Below are 22,418 nucleotides of genomic sequence, written 5' to 3'. Positions count from 1 at the left end.
AAGACAAAACCTGCACTGCCCAGGATGCGGGCTGCATGGGAGATGTCAGTGCTGGGGCTGACTGTGGTGGGAGCCTTAAGGGTGCTGAGTTTTCTTTCCTCCCTTCTAAACCATGCGCAAGCCCAGACCTGCCCTGTCCCCTCACCTATGAAACACTGGCCTGAGAGAACTTTCCATCCACCTCTTTCGTAGGAGTGTTACAAAGATTAATGATAGGGCCCCAAATGGTCCTTGAGGGAGGCTGTGTGTGATTATGTGATTATTTCTTTTCAGCATACCACTTCTCTGCAAAGTTTTTCATAAAGATCTGTCAGTTTCCCTGAAACAAACCAGAGAGTGGATAGTTACACAATTTACTGTGTCCTGTGACGTGGGGCTGTGTCTGGGGCTTTCTAGTGCATACTATGTTATAGGTTAGAGTCCCTGGTAGACCAGGTATTGTTAAGTAGTACTGCTGCATGTTGCCTGGGGGTGGGGTGACTGGCTGGAGAATAGAGAGAGGACTGCGTACAAAAGTAAAGTGAAAGGAAAAAAGAAAAGTAAACACCAGGCCACAGGGCAGAGAATATGCTTCTAAATAAAACCAATGGTCTCTTCTCAGTTTTAAGGGACTCCAACATCTTATTTGGAGAAAATCGGGATGTAAAGAACAGACCACCACCAATTGGGACAATTCATTTCACTATTTAAAGATTTTCCTATAAAAAAGATTTGTGGTGGTTGACAAAAACTATTTTATCGTGTGTGTGTGTGTGTGTGTGTGTGTGTGTGTACATATGTACACAAAGTGTATGTAGTATTGGGCAAAATTAGATAAAGAAATTAAGGCAAAGGAAAAATCAGGATCAAATAATAAAATAAAGCTGATGTTATGTTAATTGGCAGGGCTGTATAAGCAGAAAGTCCTGGGTCACGTTTCAAGCAGATCACAAGTCAGTTCTCAAATTCTCAGAAGTCAATTCAGGATAATTACATGATCAGTCATGAGATTCAAGGTAACCATAAAAGAAAAGTCTATAAATTGCTTAGAAAAAAATGACAGATTATTCCCCCAGTCTCCCTGAAATATAGCAACAGTCACCTAACTATAAGGTAAGGTGAAACAAGGCTCAACAAGTGTGGGTAAAGTTCATATTGTACTGTGAGTGATAGACATATGATAAGATATCCCTAAAATAAACAGATTGCCCTGATACCTTTCCTTCAGTTTCATTTTTGATTGACGTATATAGCCAGGTCTGCTTAGAGAATTAGGGTTACATCTTGGAAGGTGTGAAAGTGTGCCAGTCTCCAAACCATTGTAGGGGACTGTTTGAGGCAAGGAGAATAAGAAGTTTTTAAAACAGTAAATGGATGTTAAAGCCCTGGTTTTGGGGTGTGTACATTACATTTGCACTAAGCCTGTCTTAGTTTTAACTTGCGCAAATTCTGAAAGTTGACTGAAGCTGTTGGTCTCTGGAATTTTCTCCCAAGGCAGGAAGAAATGTCTGATTCCCGTGTCCATAATAGAATCACACCATTTTTGCCCAATTTTGAAATAAAAGCGATTTTCAAAGATTAGTTAGCTTTATATGTGGGTAGGCCACTCAAAAAATGTACAAATAGAAAAAAGAGAAACTTCATGCTACATGATTATCTCCAAAAATATCAAGAAAAATTATGCATGTGATTTGAATGTCTTATTTGGTCTCGAAAGTTCTACCACACAGGGGCCCAGTCTAGGTTTTCCCCCAAAGCAGTATCTGTTGAGGCAATATGAGTTGGCAGTCTCCTTGACCAATCAAGAGCTATAGGATCAAACCTGGAATTTGGGGTGGACAAGTGTGTTCTATAGCCACTCAATTCTGCAGCTCCCTTTGCAACAAATAGAAATGGCAGGAGCTGCAGCTGGTCTGACCCATCTCTTGTCCCCATGAGCATGAACAAGGAATGACAAGGGGCCAGCAGCAGATGTCGGGCCACTGGCCCATGCTGTGAAGTCCCTGTTTTAAAAAATGGATTTGAATCACCCAAGGACTTATGAGCTGACTCCTTTGAGTGTCTGTCATTCCAATGCCAACAACATTTCTTTTATTTTTGGAGAACAAACTCTGTTTATCTCCCTTAACTCCGTGAGGGTAAGAGTTACTTAATGTTTATTAAGAACTGGGAGATACTTCACTCAGTAATATGGTATCAAGTCAATTTCACAGGTAATAATGCTGACTTTGAAAGTATTTTGATTTGAGCCAAGATATCTTTTATGGTGGAATAAATACAACTCTACTACCCATGCCAGCAGAGGATGCTACTTTAAAACATTTTTTTCCTCTGGATATGAGGTTGACCTTACTTTCCTCTTTTAAAAACTGGGCTTAGAAAAATAGCACTGGGAGTTGGGAAAAAACTAGACTTAAAGTAAGTTTTACATTGGTTTGAAATTCAGTTCTGCCACCTAATACCGCTGTGACCCTGAAACATTTGCTTCATCTTCCTGTGACTCAGTTTATCCACAAATAAAACAGAATGACAATATCCATCTCATAGAACTGATGAAAAGAGTAAATGAGATATAACAAGCCCATCACATCAGCGGTAATAAATGATACTTAAGATTATTTTAATTTTTCTCTTCAATAATTAGGATGCAGTTATGCTGGACCACCCACCCTGTCTCACCTTATTTGCTTTCCATGAAAGATAACTTCATGAAATGAATAGCTAATGATAGCATGCCATGTCATAGAACAGCCTCAAATAAATAGCAGAATTGACATTGGTGTCATTAACGTTGTGCTTTCATCAGACATTAGGGGGTGACTAAGGCTCTAAATCAAATCACCCAATAATGGTTGCTAGAAAATAGAATGTATAAACTTCCTTTAGAGAAGAGCTGTGCTTCTGATTACTGTTGTCCTACTTTTACCTCATTGTTTAAATGTTTGAGAGGCTACCTAGTTAAAACTCAGCTGTGATCAATTCTATTTTTCATTTATTTATTTTAGAGACAAGATCTCGCTCTGTTGCCCAGGCTGGAGTACAGTGGTGCAGTCATAGCTCACTACAGCCTCCAACTCCTAAGATCAAGCCATCCTCCCACCTCGGCTTCCCAAAGTGCTAGGATTACACACGTGAACCACAGCGCCTAGCCTGATCAATTCTAGAGAGGCAAAAATAATTCTCTTCAAATCTATCCATTAGCGACATCATGTTATATTGAGCTTTTCTTACTGGGTGACATCAGGAAAGTTTGCAACAGTGTAAGGGGCCCCAGACTAAGGAGTCCACAATCTCCTTGAAGAGCTGCTGTGTTTAAAGGAAACAACAGTCCATTCTGTGTAGAAAAATCTCAGAGTTCAGGATTTAAAAGTTGTTAGTTTTTTTTTAAGTTGTTAAAGATTCTAATAGAATGTGGAATGCATTTCTTAATGAAAATAGAGGCCTGTGGGCCAGGCACAGTGGCTCACGCCTGTAATCCTAGCACTTTGGGAGGCCGAGGCAGGCGGATTGCGTGAGCTCAGGAGTTCAAGACCAGCCTGGGCAACACGGTGAAACCCTGTCTCTAATAAAATACAAAAAATTAGCTGGGCATGGCAGTGGGCGCCTATATTCCCAGCTATTCAGGAGGCTGAGGCAGGAGAATTGCTTGAACCCGGGAAGCAGAGGTTGCAGTGAGCCAAGATCGTGCAGCTACATTCCAGCTTGGGTGACAGAGTGAGATTCCGTCTCCAAAAAAAGAAAAAAAAAAGAAAACAGAGTCCTGTGGCTGGGCACAGTAACTCACACCTGTAATCCCAATACAGGGATTGGGCAGGAGGATGAGGCAGGAGGACTGCTTGAGCCCAGAAGTTCAAGACCAGCCTGAGCAACATAGACTCTGTTTCTACAAAAAAAAAAAAAAAAAAATTAGCTGGGTGTGGTAGTGCACACCTGTAGTCCCATCTATTCAGGAGGCTGAGGTGGGAAGATCGTTTGAGCCTGAGAATCTGAGGCTGCAGTGAGTCATGATCATGCCACTGCACTCCAGCCTGAGCAGTAAAGCAATCAACAAAACAAATAACAAAAATAATAGAGGCCTGGTTCATTATATAATGCCAAGAAAGCTATATTCCTATAACCTTTTAATGGATGATAATTTTCCAAGAATTTGGCACAAAAAATAAAGAATAACAAATATTTATTGACCATTTGGTACATGTAGACATTATTCTAAGCACTATACAGGTATTATCACATTTAAGCCTTATCACAATCTTCTGTCACTGATTCTATTATTGTCTGCATTTTAAAGATGTGGAAACTGGCGGGATGCAGTGGCTTACACCTGTAATCCCAGCACTTTGGGAGGCGGAGGCTGGACAGATCACTTGCGGTCAGGAGTTCGAGACCAGCCTGGCCAACGTGGTGAAACCCCATCTCTACTAAAAATACAAAAACTAATTTGGTGTGGTGGCGCATGCCTGTAGTCTCAGCTACTTAGGAGGCCGAGACAGGAGAATTGGTTGAACCCGGGAGGCAGAGGTTGCAGTGAGCCGAAATCACACCACTGCACTCCAGCCTGAGCAACAGAGTGAGACTCCATCTCAAAAATAAATAATAAGAAATTAAAATAAAGATATGGAAACTGAGGCAGTGATTTTATTAAATGCCTAAGGTACAGATATCAGGACAGTTTTGGTGCCAGAGCTCATGCTCTCATCACTACACTAAACTGTCCTTTGGAGAGGTAAGCAACTGGGTAGTTTTTGCCTAAGAGACAGACTGCATCCAGTATGTTTACCCAGGGACACAATGCAAACCAGGGAAGGCCCATGGTCCACCACCATAACCAGTAACCCCGACACTGCCTGAGTTAATGCTCAGGCACAATCTTCTGCAGTTCTGTTAACCAGCCGGCCCTGTAAGTTCTCACCTGCGTGTATTAGCCCCAAAGCTCTCTGCAGCAAAGCTGAGCTCTATCCATTGGACCTGTCCTCCTAGAGGCAAACAGCTGATTTACATGGGAATGCTGGCATGAGAAGAATGAGATGAGGTTTCACAACTCGGAGTTCTGGCACTTCTGCAAACTGTCCTTCCAGTTCTATCTCTGGCCCTGAAACAGGTTCTTATCAGACCTAGGACTCTCACAAAACTAGGAGATTATGAAGACTACTCACGGAGAGCATTTCTGCAATCACCACAAGGAAATACCTAGACAAAATGTTTTTAAAACTTCAGAGTACAGCACAGTCCTGTGGAACCTCCTTCTAATTGGAAAGTGATTCTCTGAAACTTAGAATGAATAGAAAAGGGCAAGCAGTTGCAACCGGGTTTTGCTCCAGATGGCTGGAAGAGCTTTGAATTGATCTCTCCGTTCCTCCCCTCATACATCCCAACAACACATAAACACAACTCTTGGAGGTTGTTGACTTGTCTGCAGTGAAATGGTTTAAGATCAGCATGGTTTTGCATTCTTTAGTCCTAATCTTTACCAGCAATGCAGGATCCCAAAGGAATGCCAGATAAAAAGAGCTGACTTGGTTTAGTTTCACTTAATTGGTTTGCATCCCTTTTTGTTTGTGGTAGATCAGGGTAATTGTTTACCATCTTTCTGCTTGATTAGTGATGTTTAAACCTGAACCTATCTTTCAGCGATGTTCATTTGGTTTGAAACCTCTGATGAGCGTCATGATAATTAGAAAGCGAGTTGAGACTTTTCGAAGCTTCTTTCAGTTCCAACATTTATCTGGAGTATTATTATAATAAACCTGGAAGTGATGTGTGTGTATGCAATTTGACATGTATCTGGCTCTCACATCTTTACGTCCTGAGAGAAGACTAATGGGCCTAATGGGCCCTGACCTTGTGTGTCAATAACCTGTCATTAAACCCTCGGATTGACCTGCTTTGAGGTCGATTCCCTCTCAGGCTGGCGTCACTCCCTGGACAGCCGTCCCAGACTTCCTTTCAGGTCTTTTTCTGTACTTTCTGCTTTTTGCTTGTCTTCATGTCTGTTCCCTCTTCCATCAATCATTTTTGCTGTCACTCCTTCTAGGGTGAGACTCTTTTTACCCACCACCTCTCTCTTTCCTGTGGCTTTATGATCTATTCTCTGCTATTTTCTGTCAGCTACACTGCTCTTCCTTAAAGTATATCCCTACTCCTTCCCCAATCCTATTTCTTCCTCTGAGTCATTGGTTCTCAACGGAGGGGCAATCTCTGTACCCAGTGGAGATTTGGCAATGTCTGGAGAGATGTTTAGTTGTCACGACTGGGGGCGGGGGTAGTGACTTTACCCACTGGCATCCGGTGGGTAGAGGCCTGGATGCTGCTGAACATCCTACAGTGCACAGGGCGGCCCCTCCCGCCACGGTGACACAACAAGGAACTGGCTGGCTCAAGATGTCAGTAGAGCCAAGCCTGAGAAGTCCTAGTCTACACAGATGTCTCCACCTCTCAATGGGACTGCTTTCTCTCCTGGTTCCAAATCGCAGTTGCTTAATCCTTTCCTTCCTCAGGCCGGGGTTTTAGTGAATCTCCCATTCACTTGTTCTTGCTCTTCCTTGCCACCGGCTCCTTCTTGACTGAAAAGTCCTTACGCCTTCACACTTGCCCTGATCTTACCCCTGAGACTTAGTGCAGCAGCTACCTTTTCACTCAGCTGCCCTAGAGGAGCTACAAAAATATTCTTAGAATTCTGTTTATTTTCCAATTTTTCACAAATCCAGTGCAGTTTTTTTTTTTTTTTCCCCCTGAGACAGCATCTCCCTCTGTGCCCAGACTGATGTGCAGTGGCGCAATCATAGACCATAGTTCACTGTAGCCTCAAGTTCCTGGGCTCAGGCAATCCTCCTGCCTCAGCCTCCTGACTAGTTGGGGCTACAGGTACACATCACCATGCCCAGCTAATTTTTTTTAAATTTTTTGTAGACACAGGGTCTCTCTATGTTGCCCAGGCTGGTCTCGAACTCCTGGGCTCAAGCAATCCTCCCATCTCAGCCTCCTAAAGTGCTGGGATTGGAGGTGTGAGCCACTGCACCCAGCTCCATGCAGTCCTTAAGCTTAAGCTCCGTGCTTCTGGTTTCAAAGTTTCTGGAGCATAACACATCTGCCTGACAGGTGCAGCCACAGCAGCCCTCTGCAGGGCCCTTCTTGCTCCTTCCTGCAATGCCTCTTTCAGCTCCCCTGCTGCTGGCCACAGAAACTGCTCCTGGCTTCTTTGTTATATGAATGCTTGAGTGTTGCCAACATGGGTGTGGCGCAGAGGAGGCTCTTCTCTCACTGTAAGAAAGAGAAGAAAGACCTTCCACTACCTTCATTCTTTTTTTTTTTTTAAAGGAGCATTTACTATATGCTGGGCAATGCTGGGTGTAGGAGTAATTAAAGTAAATGAGAGGCCAAGCACAGTGACTCATGTCTATGATCCCAGCACTTTGGGAGGCCGAGACAAGTAGATTAGTTGAGTCCAGGAGCTTGAGACCAGCCTGGGCAACATAGAGAAGCCCCATCTCTACCAAAAAATGCAAAAATTATCTGGGCATGGTGGTGTGTGCCTGTAGTCCCACCTACACAGGAGACTGAAGTTGGAGGATCACTTGACCCTGGGAGATGGAGGTTGCAGTGAGGTGAGATCATACCACTGCACTTCAGCCTGGGCAACAGAGGGAGACCCTGTCTCAAAAACAAACAAACAACAACAACAACGAAAACACAGACATTTGGGGCTCAGACTTCCTGGGCACAAATAAAGTAAATGAGAGAATAACTGTCTCCAAGGAGCTCCAAGTGTGCTGGACAGAGAAGCAAGAAAACCTAAGCACACGAAAATCAGTGCTGCATGCTAGAGGTAAGGAGCTACAGGAGTTATAAGGAAAAAGTGCTTGCATTCGTTTCCATAGGCTGCTGTAACAAGTACCAAAGCCTAGTGGCTTAAAACAATGCAAGTTTATTATCTTACAGTTCCAAAGGTCAGAAGTCCAAAATCAGTCTCAGTAGGCTAAAATCAAGGTGCTGGGCAGGGTTGTGTTCCTTCAGCCGGCTCTAGAAGAGAATTGTTTCCTTGATTTATGTAGCTTCTGGAGGCCACCTGCATTCCTTGGCTCCTGACCCCATGCTCCATCTTCAAAGCCAGTGGTGCAGCATCTTCTAATCTCTCTTTTCCTGCTTCCTTCATCCTATCTCCTTCCCTGACTCTGACCTGCCTTCTTCCTTCTTATAAGGCCTCTTTTGATTCCTTTGAGCCTATCTGCATAACCCAGGGATGTTCCCATCTCAAGACCCTTTGCCGTGTAAGGTAACACACTCACAGGTTCTGGGGATTTTGACGCATACAGCTTTAAAGGTCATTATGTCGCCTGCTATGTGCCTTAGGTTAGGTTAGGGTAGGGGGGTGGCTTCAAAGAGGAGGTGTGCCCAAATGGAGGTGGAAGAATAGAGTATATAAAAGGTGCTGGGGTGATAGTGAGTCTGCCACAGACTAAGAACCGCCAGAAGTTTGGTATGGTGGGAATGCAGTGTGTGGTATTGGGGGAAGGGTCAAAACTGATGTTGCAAAGAAAGGCAGAGGTGAAACTGAAGCTTATCTTGGGGTGGGGGTGGGGCGGTGAACTAAAGGATTTTGGAAAGTTCTCAAGTGATGAGGTTGCATTTACACCTGCACTGTCCAGTCCAGGCCACTGGCAACCTGTGGCAAGTAAGTATATGAAATGTGACCAGTCCAAATTTGAGATGTGCGGTATGTGTATATGCAACAAGATTTCAAAAACTTAGTATGGAAAAACATAAAAATATCTTATTAAAATTTTGTGTATTAATAATTTGGGTATATTGGGTTAAGTAAAATGTATTAAATGTTTGCATTTCTCCTGTTCCTTTTTACTTTTTAAACAAGGCCACTGGCACATTGAATCTTCTAATCCCAAGTCGGATACCTTATTCATTAGGCAATGTGGTCATCACTGGCAAATGTAAAATTGCGTATGTGGCTCACATTAGATTTCTTTTGGACAGTGCTGGTCTAGAGGCTTAGGAGGAAAACAAATTGAGGGGTTGAAACTGGAGGAGAACAGGCTGGACTAGAAGTGACATGGGCTGGAATTGTGGTGCTGGCATGGAGCAGGAGGGAGGGATACAAAAGAACTCTGTGAGGGACTGTTGGCAGGACCTGGCGGCTGGGAGACAGTCCAGAAGAAAGGGAGGCTCCAAGGAAGCCCCTGTTCCCATGACTGTATGGATGGTAGGAAAGGCAAGTTTCTTGTAGGTGTGTAGAATTTCAGATCCCTGGGGCACAGCAGCATCTCCTCACCAGCACTCGATACAGATGAAGCAGGGTGGCCTGGAAGCTCCTTTTCCATCCTCATGCAGCTTTCTCAATCTGACTGGCTCTTTCAGTTATGAAGAATCAGCCAGCCAGCCCAGCGGCTCACTCCTGTGATCCCAACACTTCTGGAGGTCCAGGTGGGAAGTTCGCTAGAGCCTGTGAGTTTGAGACCAGCTCATGCAACATGGCGAGACCTTGTCTCTACAGAATATTGAAAAGTTAGCTGAGCATGGTGGTGCATACCTGTAATCCTAGCTACAGGGAAGCTGAGGTGGGAGGATCAACTGAGCCTGGCATGTGGAAGTTGCAGTAAGCCAAGACTGCACCACTGCACTTCAGTCTCGACCACAGAGTGAGACCCTGTCTCAAAAAAAAAAAAAAAAAAAAAAAAAAAAAAGGGATCTGATGCACATTCCATCAGGGTGGGAGCTTGGAAACAATGTAAGGAGTGACTGTACCCGCTAAGTTTCCCCAAACCCTGCTATAGTAAAACAATTGCCCTCCTCACAATCTCTCAGCCCCAGCTTTGGTCTCCTCCTGCTAGCCACCCAGTGCATCCCTTCCTTGGGTGCACAACCCAGGATTAGGAGCTTTGCGGTGACCACTTTCTCTTGTCACTTAATTGAAGTCTTGGAGCCCAGCCTCATCTCCGTCTCCTGTAATTACTGCTTCCCAGTAATAAAACCCTTTGGGCCATGTCTGGGTGCTCCAAATTTTCTGAGTGTGATTCCTAGGGACACTCTCCATGAGCTCCTACACATGCATTGAAAAGAGCAATTCTGTAAGGCAGACCCTGTTATTTTAAATTTGCAAATGAGGACACTGACACCCAGAAAGATCATGTCACACCCTCCTTGGTGCACACAGAGCTAGAGCGCGGCCCTCCTGGCTTCCAGCTCCGGGTTTTTGTTTTTTTCAGAATACCCATTTGTTCTCCTTCTGTACAGAACAATAATGAAGTTATGATACCCTTCAAGAGATTTTTTAAAAATCAATCTCCTGATTTCTATCCACCTGGTATCATAAATTCTGACACCTTTCAAATACTTTGTATCAGTCATTCCTTAACTATTTGCAGCATAAATGAATGGATGAATGAACGCTTTGCACTGTCCTGAAAACAGGAGCTATAAAACATTAAAGCAGGCCAGGCATGGTGGCTCGCACCTGTAATCCCAGTGCTTTGGGAGGCTGAGGCAGGCAGATCATGAGGTCAGGAGATTGAGACCAACATGGTGAAACCCTGTCTCTACTAAAAATACAAAAATTAGCTGTGTTTGGTGGCGCACACCTGTAACCCCAGTTACTTGGGAGGCTTAGGCAGGAGAATCGCTTGAACCCGGGAGGTGGAGGTTGCAGTGAGCCGAGATCGCACCACTGCACTCCAGCCTGATGACAGAGCGAGACTCCGTCTCAAAAAAAAAAAAAAAAAAAAAAAATCAAAGCAAAGTACTCAGAAGGTATTCCCTGAACATTCTGTTGGGGTGAGAACATACAGCAGGATGCCCCGTTAAAGATAATGGGTCTCCTGGTTTCCACCGGAAGGCTTAGGTAAGACTTCATGAGGAAAGGATTCCACTGAAATAAGTGTGAATTACTGAGTCAGGGCGCCCCACCCTACAGGTGAAGGTGCTGAGACTCAGAGCAGTCAGAGTCACACAGCACATTTGTGACTCAGACTTCCCAGAGTCCTGGTGTCTGCCTTGCACCCAAGCTGAAACCTGAACTACCAGAAGTGCAATTTGCTTTGGGAGGCTGAGGTGGGCAGATCACAAGGTCAGGAGTTCAAGACCAGCCTGGCCAATATGGTGAAACCCCGTCTCTACTAAAAATATCAAAAAAATTAGCTGGGCATGGTGGCGCATGCCTGTAATCCCAGCTACTCAGGAGGCTGAGGCAGGAGAATTGCTTGAACCTGGGAGGCGCAGGTTGTGGTGAGCCGAGATTGCACCACTGCACTCCAGCCTGGGGTGACAGATGGAGACTCTGTCTCAAAAAAAAAAAAAAAAAAAAAAGAAGTGCAATTTGATTTGTACTTCTGGTGCAAATCAGACTGGTATTCTTTCATTCACTATCAAATATAGAGATGAAAATTTAATTGCGTGGTTCTAGTTCTTTCATGAGACTCCAATTATTATCAAGATTTAAAAAGGGCCCTGACTTCACCTAGGAATTAGTTGCTGTTGGTAGCAGCTGATAATATGATGGGTCAGAACTCAAATTCTAGAGTCAGGAAGAGCCAGAAAGTCACTTTACCTCCTCTCTCAGCCTCTGTTTCTGCATCACGAAAACAGGAATAATAGCCATATCTATCTTCACTGCTTACAGAGAATCAAATGGTTTGATGCATTGAAAGCACTTAGCACAGTACCCAGCACATGACAGATATCCAATTGTGTTTATTCTTCTAGTTATTATTAGGACTGTAGTACCTAAGGGTGGTGTGGGGGGCAGGGGGTTGGCCTTATTGCGCTTCCAATTTTTCCAGGTGTTTTTAAAAGCTCTATGTAAAAAAGAGTTATTTTCCAAATTACATGAAAGAAGATTGAATGGGCAGGTGCACGATGATTCACACTTGTAAAAGGTTTTGCAGTTTATTTCCCCATCACAGGGGATGGTAGGGTGTGGGAGCTGTCAGCAACTCCAGATGGCATCAGGGAGAAGATTTGATAGGGAGGACTTCTCGAGCAGTGAAGAAAATCTATTAAAAGGCCACAGGGCCTTCAGGACGCCTCCTATCTGGTGTCTTCTTCCTGGAAATTTGCTATCAAGTGTCATTTCCAGATGAAATCAGGCACGTTCAAGGTGGTATGGCCGTAAACAGGTGTCATTTCCAATCAAAGCAAGTTGTCGTAAGAGGAGTTGCTTTTTACGCCATTATCTGTCATCTTTGGTTTGTTAAGGCACAAGGATCTGAGAGCAGGTGTTGGTAGAGCAAAGAAAGGAAAGAGCCAGAAAACTTACTGATTTTTTTTAAAGTATCTAGGGCAGAGCTTGTTGATTGATGGTTTCAGGCCATCTCTGTTGAGTGAATGAGTGATGTGCTGCCCTTCCACGGAGAGGATATAGCACAGCAAGGACCAAGAAGTCTGAGGCTACCAACCATCGGTTGCATTCCAGTCGATCTTTGTGTCTAAGATCCCTCCTTTGCAGATGAATGAATTGTGAAGTGAAGCGACACAGTTGGACACACGTGTAGCGCAGCAAAATCACCACCGCAAGAATCCAGGCATACCGTGTTCCTTCCCCTCCCCTGCCTGCACTAAAGGCCAACATTCTGAAAAAGACTACTGTAATGAGAGATTCCTGCATTTGACTTCAAAGCCCCCAACCCCCATGACTCTGAGGAGCTGCTGTACCACTTGTGACAGCTCCGTGGCTCTATTTATTTATTTCTCACTTCTTGCAAAAACACTACCAACATTCAATCAAGTCTCAAAGAAAAGGGTCAGAAGGCAAGTGGTTTAAACGACCTAAACTAAACAGTCCCTAGAAAGACTATTTTCTTTCTCCTAAGGTCAAACTGTTGTTCTCAATACTGTGAGCAAATAATAAATCAGAGTGGGCCGAGCTGTGTTGTTGCCATGGAAACCCCACCCATCCAGCAGCACTGGACCACCTCTCTGCAAATCCAGACAGTTGTGAAAAGTGTGAAAGTTGCTCCAGCTCAGTGATAGGATGCCTCCCCAATGTTATGAAACTTGTAGCCCACAATAACTATTTTGAGGCCGCCTTTATTTTTCTGAATTCCCTGAAATCCAAGGTCAAGATTGAGAAAACTTAGAGTAGCAGTTTAGAGGATTTAAGGAAAACAGAAAGACTTAGCATAAGCTTTCAAAATGCTGCCAATCCTGTAACGGGAACTTTGGTATAAGAAATCTCCATGTAGGCCGGGTACGGTGACCCACGCCTGTAATCCCAGCACTTTGGGAGGCTGAGGCGGGCGGATCACGAGGTCAGAAGATCGAGACCATCCTGGCTAACATGGTGAAACCCTGTCTCTACTGAAAATACAAACAATTTGCCGGGCGAGGTGGCGGGCGCCTGTAGTCCCAGCTACTCAGGAGGCTGAGGCAGGAGAATGGCGTGAACCCAGGAGGCGGAGCTTGCAGTGAGCCGAGATCGCGCCACTGCACTCCAGCCTGGGCGACAGAGCAAGACTCCGTCTCAAAAAAAAAAAAAAGAAAGAAAGAAAGAAAGAAAAAAAAGAAATCTCCATGTAAAGGAACAAATTTGTTTTCCTCTAGATGATTAAACTGAGACCAAAACACGTTTGAAAATCTTTTCCCCAAGCATTTATCACCTTATTTTTTCTCATGAGAAGGGCCTTTTTCCTGCAGCTGTCTGGATGTCCCTGAAAAGGCTATTATCCTGTCTGTGATAGCCCTATCTATTGTCAGGCTGGGGTGCTGCTGCTGGACTGAGGATGGTCTGCACATTCTTCACGGCCTTATGACGTTGATGCACTCCTGGAGAGAACACGAGCCTCCTGGTATTGCTATCAAGGTTGAGCTTGTGCCCTATGATGTCTCAGTAACAATTCTGGCAATCCTTCATGGACTGGTCACTCCATCCAAAGCACTGTTCTAGGTGATTCACTGGGGTTACATCATCCAGTCCTTACAATAAGCCTGCAAGGTAAATATTATTATCCTATCCCCATTTTGTAGATGAGAAAACTGAGGCATGGGAAGGACCATCATTTGCCCGAAGCCCCATGGCCAGTAGGTGGTGGGGCCTGGAATCAGAAGCAGGCTCTCTGGCCTGGATGAGCACGTGCTCAGCCACTACCCCATTTGGCTGGCTCTCTTTTTACAAATCTAAAGCCTATTTAGCACAGAGAGTCACTGTCTAGGCCACTTGCCCTACAGAAACCTCCTTTGAGTCTCTCACCATCGTTTCACTGATAGGTTCTGTCTCCCTAAAACCCTTGAAGATTCTTAGTGACCTCATTTAGCCAGCAGGGCAGCTTGTGCTTTGCCTGCAAAAAAAGTCATAGGTTCCCTTAAGGAAAGAGGAAATGAATCAGAGGTTCATTCCGTACAATGTCCTTCAGTGATTACCACTCACAGTTAGTTGGCCAACTTGGTGATTTGTGGCCCTGGTATTCTAAGAGCAGTCCGGTATGAGCCAGGCAGCCTGATGAGCTCCACGGCCACAGGCTGTGTGCAGAATTCCAGGCTACCATCTTGCAAATGCATAGAGCTGAGAGGGATCTGGGTGAGCAATTGGAAATGAACGATGCAGCCGTTACTACAGCCAGAAAACAACTTCAAGTGCATGCGGGGGTTAGGGATGTGCATGCAAACCAAACGAGGACATTATTTACAAGAAAAATTTCAGGACCACTCAGGATTTGTCTAGAACCTGAAGCCCAAGTTTAAGACTTAAAAGCGAGCTGGGCACAGTGCCTCACGCCTGTAATTCCAGCACTTTGGGAGGCCAAGGCAGGTGGATCACTTCAGGTCAGGAGTTTGAGACCAGCCTGTCCAACATGGTGAAACCCCCTCTCTACTAAAATTACAAAAAATTAGCCAGGCGTGGTAGTACACACCTGTAATCCCAGCTACTTGGGAGGCTGAGACAGGAGAATCACTTGAACCTGGGAGTCATAGGTTGCAGTGAGCCGAGATAGTGTCATTGCACTCCAGCCTGGGTGACAGAGCAAGATTTCGTCTCAAAAAAAAAAAAAAAGACTTAAAAGCAAGGAACCTTTTATATCTTTATGTTTTTTTGTTTGTTTGCTTTTTGAGACAGAGTCTCCCTCTGTCTCCCAGGCTGGAGTACAATGGTACGATGTCAGCTCACTGCAACCTCTGCCTCCCAGATTCAAGCGATTCTCCTGCCTCAGCGTCTGGAGTAGCTGGGATTACAGGCACCCGCCACCACGCCCAGCTAATTTTTGTATTTTTAGTAGAGACGGGGTTTCACCGTGTTGGTCAGCCTGGTCTCGAACTCCTGACCTCAAGTGATCCACCCACCTCGGCCTCCCAAAGTGCTGGGATTACAGGCGTGAGCCACTGCGCCTGGCCCATTATATATCTTTGGATATTTCATTTAAACCTTGTACACAATACATTCCCAACAAATGATTGTTGAATAATGAATAAAAGGGATCTATTTAGTGCATTATGGCATTCTTGTAGAATGTTGTATTCGGGTTCTCCAGAGAGACAGAACCAATAGGATATATACAGCATACAGATACATGAGAGGGGATTTACTAGGGAAATTGGCTCGTGTGATTATAGAGGCTGAGAAATCCCACAATAGGCTGTCTGCAATCTGGAGATCCTGGGATGTCTGTAGCATGGCTCAGTCCAACTTGGAAAGCCTCAGAACCAGGGAAATCAATAGTGTAATTCTCAGTCTAAGGCCAAAGGCTGGAGAACACAGGAGGTCACTGGTGTACGTTCTAGAGTGGAAAGGCTGGAGCAGCTGGAGTTCTGATGTCCAAGGACAGGAGAGGAAGAGCGTCTCCCAACTCCAGGAGAGAGACACACTCGCCTTTCCTCTGCTTTGGTTCTTTCTGGGCCCCCTGGCAGATAGGATGGCACCCATTCACACTGAGGGCAGATCTTCCCCACCGAGTCCACTCAGACTCATGTGCTAATCTCTGCAGGAAACACCCTCACAGACATACCCAGAAATAATGCTTTGCCAGGTTTCTAGGCATTCCTTAATCCATTCAAGGAGACCCCTGAAGGCAACCATCACAGGCCAGGCACAATGGCTCATGCCTGTAATCCCAGCACTTTAGGAGGCCAAGGCGGGAGGATCACTTGAACCCAGGAGTTCGAGACCAGCCTGGGCAACATAGGGAGACCCCCCCCCATCTCCACAAAATATACAAAAATTAGCCAGGCATGGTGGTGCATGCCTGTAGACCTAGCTACTAGGGAGGCTGAAGTGGGAGGATCGCTTGAACCTGGCAGGCAGAGATTGCAGTGAGCTGAGATCACACCACTGCACTCCAACCTGGGCAACAGAGTGAGACTCAAAAAATGAAAATAAAGTTAGCCATCACAGATGTACATCTCTTACTTGTTAAATGATTCCACCCCAGTTGAAGGAAAGGATTAGATTACGTTCGTTTCACATGTCACCTATGAAGCTATTTGCAAAGTCTTATATTCATCGTCTTAGTCATCACTATCATCATGGTCGTTGTTGTAGTAAGGAAGACCAGCTGCTCTGGGTATGAAAACTGAGGGTTGGTACCCAATATTCCAGATCAGCGGGTCTCTGCCACACCCAATTCCGCGCAACTGTGCTGGAGGCTGTAGCATAGGGCAGCTGCCTTTCTCTGCCTTCTGATTTTTATTTTCTGGTTCTCTGCTATTGACCTAGCTTCTGAAATCTTCAGAAGCTACAGCTGGCTTTCCTGAGAAAAAAATGCAAATAGCAGAAGACTGTATGGGTGCGTAGATGCCCTCAGAAAAAAGACTTAACAAAACCACAGAGATACAAAGAGGTAGCAAGCTAGGCAGAAAACTGACCCCAGCCAGGAAGGAGCTGTGAGCTGGCTCACTGGGTGGGCAGAGTGCTGAGCAGCAGCATCTGAAGATAAGGGGTAATGGCCCAGACTGCAGCCAGCACTAGGATGAACCTCTCTGCAGGAAACACCCTCACAGACAAACCCAGGCTTGGGATTCTGTCCCTTCTCCATGAATCTGGATCAGTGCTCATGGCTCAGTCAATAACTGATTATTCATATAATGAACAGCTTGTGGGTTTCTAGACCCTTAGACTCCAGCTCTCCCTGAAACTCTTCACTGCTTAGTTGCCTCACTAGACCTTTCCAGTCTAAGGGAGGGAAAGGAAATAGAATTAAAAATCCATCAGAGGCTTTCCCTATTGTCACAGTCCTGCCAGAAGGCGGAGTGGGAGAGGAGGTTAGAAAAGATGGTTTAATGAGGTGTTGTGATTGTTGGAGGTGGCCTGGTCCCCGCTGGGAAGTTACTGTAATCAGAGTGAGGTCTGCCAGAGGCGATGGGGAGCAGAGAGCCCAGGACCGGGTGGGAAGGAGACGTCTGTGCGCTCAGCACTGAACACGCCTCTTTGCAGACAGCACTGCTTTGTGGGGGGCTATGGCCTCACTTTGAAGGATCAAAGTAGCAGAAACCTCTTGTGAGTATAGGAAAGGAACAGCACACTCCCCCATTCTTCATGGCCAACAAGTCATTGAGCCTCAATGTCATCCCCTGCCCCCGATAAATCAGGAGAAAGCCTTGACAAACAATGTAAGCAATGGTGATGATGTTAGTAAGCCCTTCTTCCCCATCTTTCTCATTCCCATCAGCAGGGCTATCCAGGCAGTTCCCCAATACCTCATATAATTCAATCATGAGAGTCGGCTATTTCTTTATTTGATTTTGTTTTATTTTGCTTTTTGTTGAGAGTGTTTCTGTATGCAAATGATAAATTTTAGAAACAAATCAGAGAGGAACAGTGGTCCTCACAGCAGCTCACTGTGGCAGAGTTAAACCACAGCACTCTAACCTCAAAATGCATGTTTTGGCCATAGTCACAGCTGGCCAAAGTTGCTTCTAGTTACTCATCTTCCTCTAGGCTCCCAAAATGTTTTCCTGGAATATGCTCATAGGGAGTGGAGGAACGGGGATGTTATTTATAATCTCACAGAATCCTCATTCTCATACCGAATGCTTGCAGTGGTTACTTTCCACAGGAAGAATAACAGCTCATGTGAGCTGGGAGGAATTCGAGGGAGTTACTTGGCACCCCAGACACCCCCAACCTGCATTCAATTTAGAGGAGTCTTGGCCTTCTGAGGACGGGCTAGGGAGCAATGGCCCCATCGCACAAACCTGTCTAAGCCTGTGCTTCAGGGGATGCCAACCCCTTCACTATCTACCCGGCCTTCAGCAGTGACATCATGGGAAACCTATAACAAAGGCAATGACAGGGATGAATTGTTCTGATACGAGGTGGTGCTGCTTCCAGCATCCTAGATCCATAAATTTACTGTTCACACAACTAAGCTCACCCTGAATCAGTGATGAATTCTGGAATGCGCATTGGCTGCAACCACAGCTACAGAATGTCTTCAACAAGGACAGAAGAGACAGATTAAGGATTCTTTTTAGAGAAATGGGAATAAATGACCTCGGAAGAACTCAGGTTCTGGCGTTGCCCCCGTGGCTTCATATCCATGTTGTGCCACTTCCTAGCTTGGGCCATAGGTACATTAACCCGTCTAGTCCTCAATTTCCTCATCTTTAAAATGGGAATGACAATAATTCCCACAACATAATGTTACTGCAAGTTAGATAATACATGAAAGTCCTATAGGACAGAGCACTGAGCATATAAAAATGTGCTCAGCAAACACACTGTATACATGTTTCCGTGAGTGTGCACTTAGTGACAAGAGAAATTAAAAACAAGCATCCTAATTTTATCCAACCCTTTAGGATCATAGAAAGTCACTTGGTTATTTTTGTTTCAGATTTTTCTCTTAGAAAATGATGTGCCTAGTTTAAGGATGGGGCAATTAATTCAATAACGTTTAGATGGTAACAACAATTCTACTGAGGGACATATTATCAATTTAAAATGTTGCCAGGTGCAGTGGTACATGCCTGTAATCTCAGCACTTTGGGAGGCCGAAGCAGTTGGATCTCCTGAGGTCAGGAGTTCAAGACCAGCCTGGCCAACATGGTGAAAACCTGTCTGTATTAAAAATGCAAAAATTAACCAGGCATGGTGGCGGGGCGCCTGTAATCCCAGCTACTCAGGAGGCTGAGGCAGGAGAATCGTTTGAACCCCGGGTGGCAGAGGTTGCAGTGAGCCAAGATCGTGCCACTGCACTCCAGCCTGGGCAATAAAGTGAGACTCCATCTCAAACAAAACAAAACAAAACAACAGTCCTGAGTGAAGAAAAAAAATCTTTAAATTTTTTTTCAAATATCTTAAGCTTAATCCTAACCTTTTTAAGTGTCTTCTTTGATGAACTTGTTCTAAGAGTGTGTTATGAATCTATCTCACCAGCGAGCTTATTTTACATGCTACACATTTTTTTTCATACTGCCAGGGGTATTCCATAAGCACAGTTGATTGAATAAAGCATGTACAATCAGCAATAGACAATGTCTGTGTGTAACTGATTTATTATGTGACACTCAATAAATGAGTTTTGGGGTATGCATAACTGCTTTCGGAAAGCTGCTGTGGACAATAACTACTTATCAAGGAGAGCAATATGAGGAAGCCCATGATTGACGCTCTCTTCGGTGATTCAGGACATTGCCGGTTGGCCTGCAGCTGAAATACACTGGGGCAGACTTTTCTAATCAAGCAATATTCTGGGAAAGATCTTCTCCTTTGGCTTATTTGCAACTGAGATGGACTTAATTAGCCAAATCTCAGATTGCATGAGGAGTTAGAAAAATGTGTCCCTTCTGGCCATATATCTCCCTATATCACACAATGCTGTTATCCTGCATCATATCACTAATGTTGAAACTCAGGGAAAGTTGGAAAAGACCCAGAAAACAGTAATTAACTCAGGAGGTTACCTTACGAATGTTGTGACCATCCTATGTAGAGATGCCATGCTCTCAGAATGCTAACAGAACCTCTCAGAATGATATTCTTTAAGTTTGAAATTAAAACAGAGTAAGTGTTGGTAAGTGACCAAAGGGGAACTTTCCATTGTTCTATTAATTAAAGCCATTCCACAATTGCAGAAACATGTTTTTATTATTTATTCAGTTTCCAGCTAAGCAATAAGAACACATACCATTATGGGGTATTTCATTTACTCAGAACTTTAACTTTCCATTTCCTGGTGCTGTGGGTTGAACTATGTCCTTCAAAAGGATACACTGAAGTCCTAACCCTCAGTGCTTCAGAATGTGACCTTGTTTGGAAATAGGGTCACTGCAGACGGGATTAAGATAAAGTCATACTGGAATAGGATGAACCCTTAACCTAATATGACTGGAGTCCCTATAGAGAGGAGAAAAGACACACAAGGAGAGATGGCTATATGATGACAGATTGTAGTGATGTGTCCACAAGCCAAGGAATGCCCGTGATTGCAGGGAAACACCAGCAGCTGGACGAGGCAAGGAAGGATTCTCCACTACAGGCTTCAAAGGCAACATGGCCCTGCTGACACTTTGATTTCGAACTTTTGGTCTCTGCGAATGGGAGACGATATATTTCTGGTGTTTTTTTATTTTTATTTTTATTTTTTATTTTTTATTTTTTTGAGACAGAGTCTCACTCTGTCATCCAGGCTGGAGCGAGTGGCACGATCTCAGTTCACTGCAACCTCCACCTCACAGGTTCATATGATTCTCGTGTCTCAGCCTCCCGAGTAGCTGGAATTACAGGTGCACACCACCACACCCAGCTAATTTTTTGCATTTTTAGTAGAGATGAGATTTCGACATGTTGACCAGGTTGGTCTCAAACTCCTGACCTCAAGTGATCTGCCTGCCTTGGCCTCCCAAAGTACTGGGATTACAGGCATGAGCCACCATGTATGGCTCATTTCTGTTGTTTTAAGCCACCCATTCTGTGGGACTTTGTTAGGGCTGCTTCGGGAAACCAACATACCTGGTTTGTACATTTCTTTGAACTCAATTCAATATCAGCTTGTAGGATACGAAGGGCAATTTGGGTTAAACATTTAGAACTTAATCCTTAAGCCATTTGTATCTGCTAACATTTGAAGCCTCATCAATACATAAGTATTGTTATACACCTAAGGTGGCCAGCCAGGGACATGTGGCTCCTTAGAACTCTACATGCAGCCCTGAAAGCACTTAGAATGGAAAGCAGCTGACATTGTAAACTGTTAGATTTCTGTGATTTAAGGCCTTAATATGTCTCTTAGCTACATAATCACCAAATGAAATATTTACCATACTGCCTTTAGAAGAAAATCAATAGAAAGTATCACTGGAAAGTAAATATTACTATAAGTTCCAGAATAATAAATAAGCCAGGTAGAAACCTTCAAAGAACTATTGAGACTTGCATTGGCCCTGATGAATTCTGGTTCCTATTTTGGTTAACTTTACCAGATATAGTTTTTTTAAATGACTATGTGAAAGTTGAATAAAACCAGAATTGGATCAATATCTGGGATATACTCCCATTGTCTTTAATGGTTTTTCAAAGATGTGCATTACTGGCCAGATGCGGTGGCTCATGCCTATAATTCTAGCACTTTGAGAGGCCAAGGCAGGCAGATCCCTTGAGGCCAGGTGTTCAAGACCAGCCTGGACAACATGATGAAACCCCGTTTCTATTAAAAAAAAAAAAAAAAAAAGAAAAAATACAAAAATTAGTTGGGCATTGTGTTGCACACCTGTAATTCCAGCTACTCAGGAGGCTGAGGCACGAGAATCACTTGAACCTGGGAGGCAGAGATTGCAGTGAATCAAGATCATGCTACTGCACTCCAGCCTATGTGACAGAGTGAGACTCCATCTTAAGAAAAAAAAAAAAAGTGCTTTATAAATAGCAAAGCAAGCACAATTTTAAAAGGATTAATGTATGAAGATAAAAAAGATTTTTAAATAATTGTATCAAAGGCAAATGTTGGAATATTTGACTGCTATTAACACTTTGTTTGTAAAACATTTAATGACATGGGAAATGCTTAGTATGTAGTTTGGCAAGAAAAATAAAAATTAAGAAATCATAGGGGTGGAGCAAGATGGCCGAATAGGAACAGCTCCAGTCTCCAACTCCCAGCGCCAGCAACACAGAAGACCGGTGATTTCTGCATTTTCAACTGAGGTACTGGGTTCATCTCACTAGGGAGTGCCGGATAATCAGTGCTGGTCAGCTGCTGCAGCCCGACCAGCGAGAGCCGAAGCAGGGCGAGGCATCGCCTCACCTGGGAAGCCCAAGGGGGAAGGGAATCCCTTTTCCTAGCCAGGGGAACTGAGACACACAACACCTGGAAAATCGGGTAACTCCCACCCCAATACTGCGCTCTACCAAGGATCTTAGCGAACGGGCACACCAGGAGACTATATCCCACACCTGGCCGGGAGGGTCCCATGCCCACGGAGCCTCCTCATTGCTAGCACAGCAGTCTGCGATCTCGCGGCAAGGCAGCAGCGAGGCTGGGGGAGGGGCGCCCGCCATTGCTGAGGCT

At 44.5% G+C, this 22,418-nt stretch overlaps 1 long non-coding RNA gene across 1 annotated transcript in view; it reads right to left on the bottom strand.

Moving 5' to 3' along the window:
- The window catches only part of LOC135968310 (uncharacterized), a 101,669-nt gene that overhangs the window by 1,083 nt on the left and 78,168 nt on the right, over positions 1-22,418 (bottom strand). The window lies entirely within an intron of this gene.

This window comes from Macaca fascicularis, chromosome 18 (genome assembly GCF_037993035.2).
Source record: "Macaca fascicularis isolate 582-1 chromosome 18, T2T-MFA8v1.1".
Lineage (NCBI taxonomy): Eukaryota > Metazoa > Chordata > Mammalia > Primates > Cercopithecidae > Macaca > Macaca fascicularis.
The sequence above is the reverse complement of the archived record's forward strand: the minus strand, read 5'-3'. Positions and strand labels throughout refer to the sequence as shown.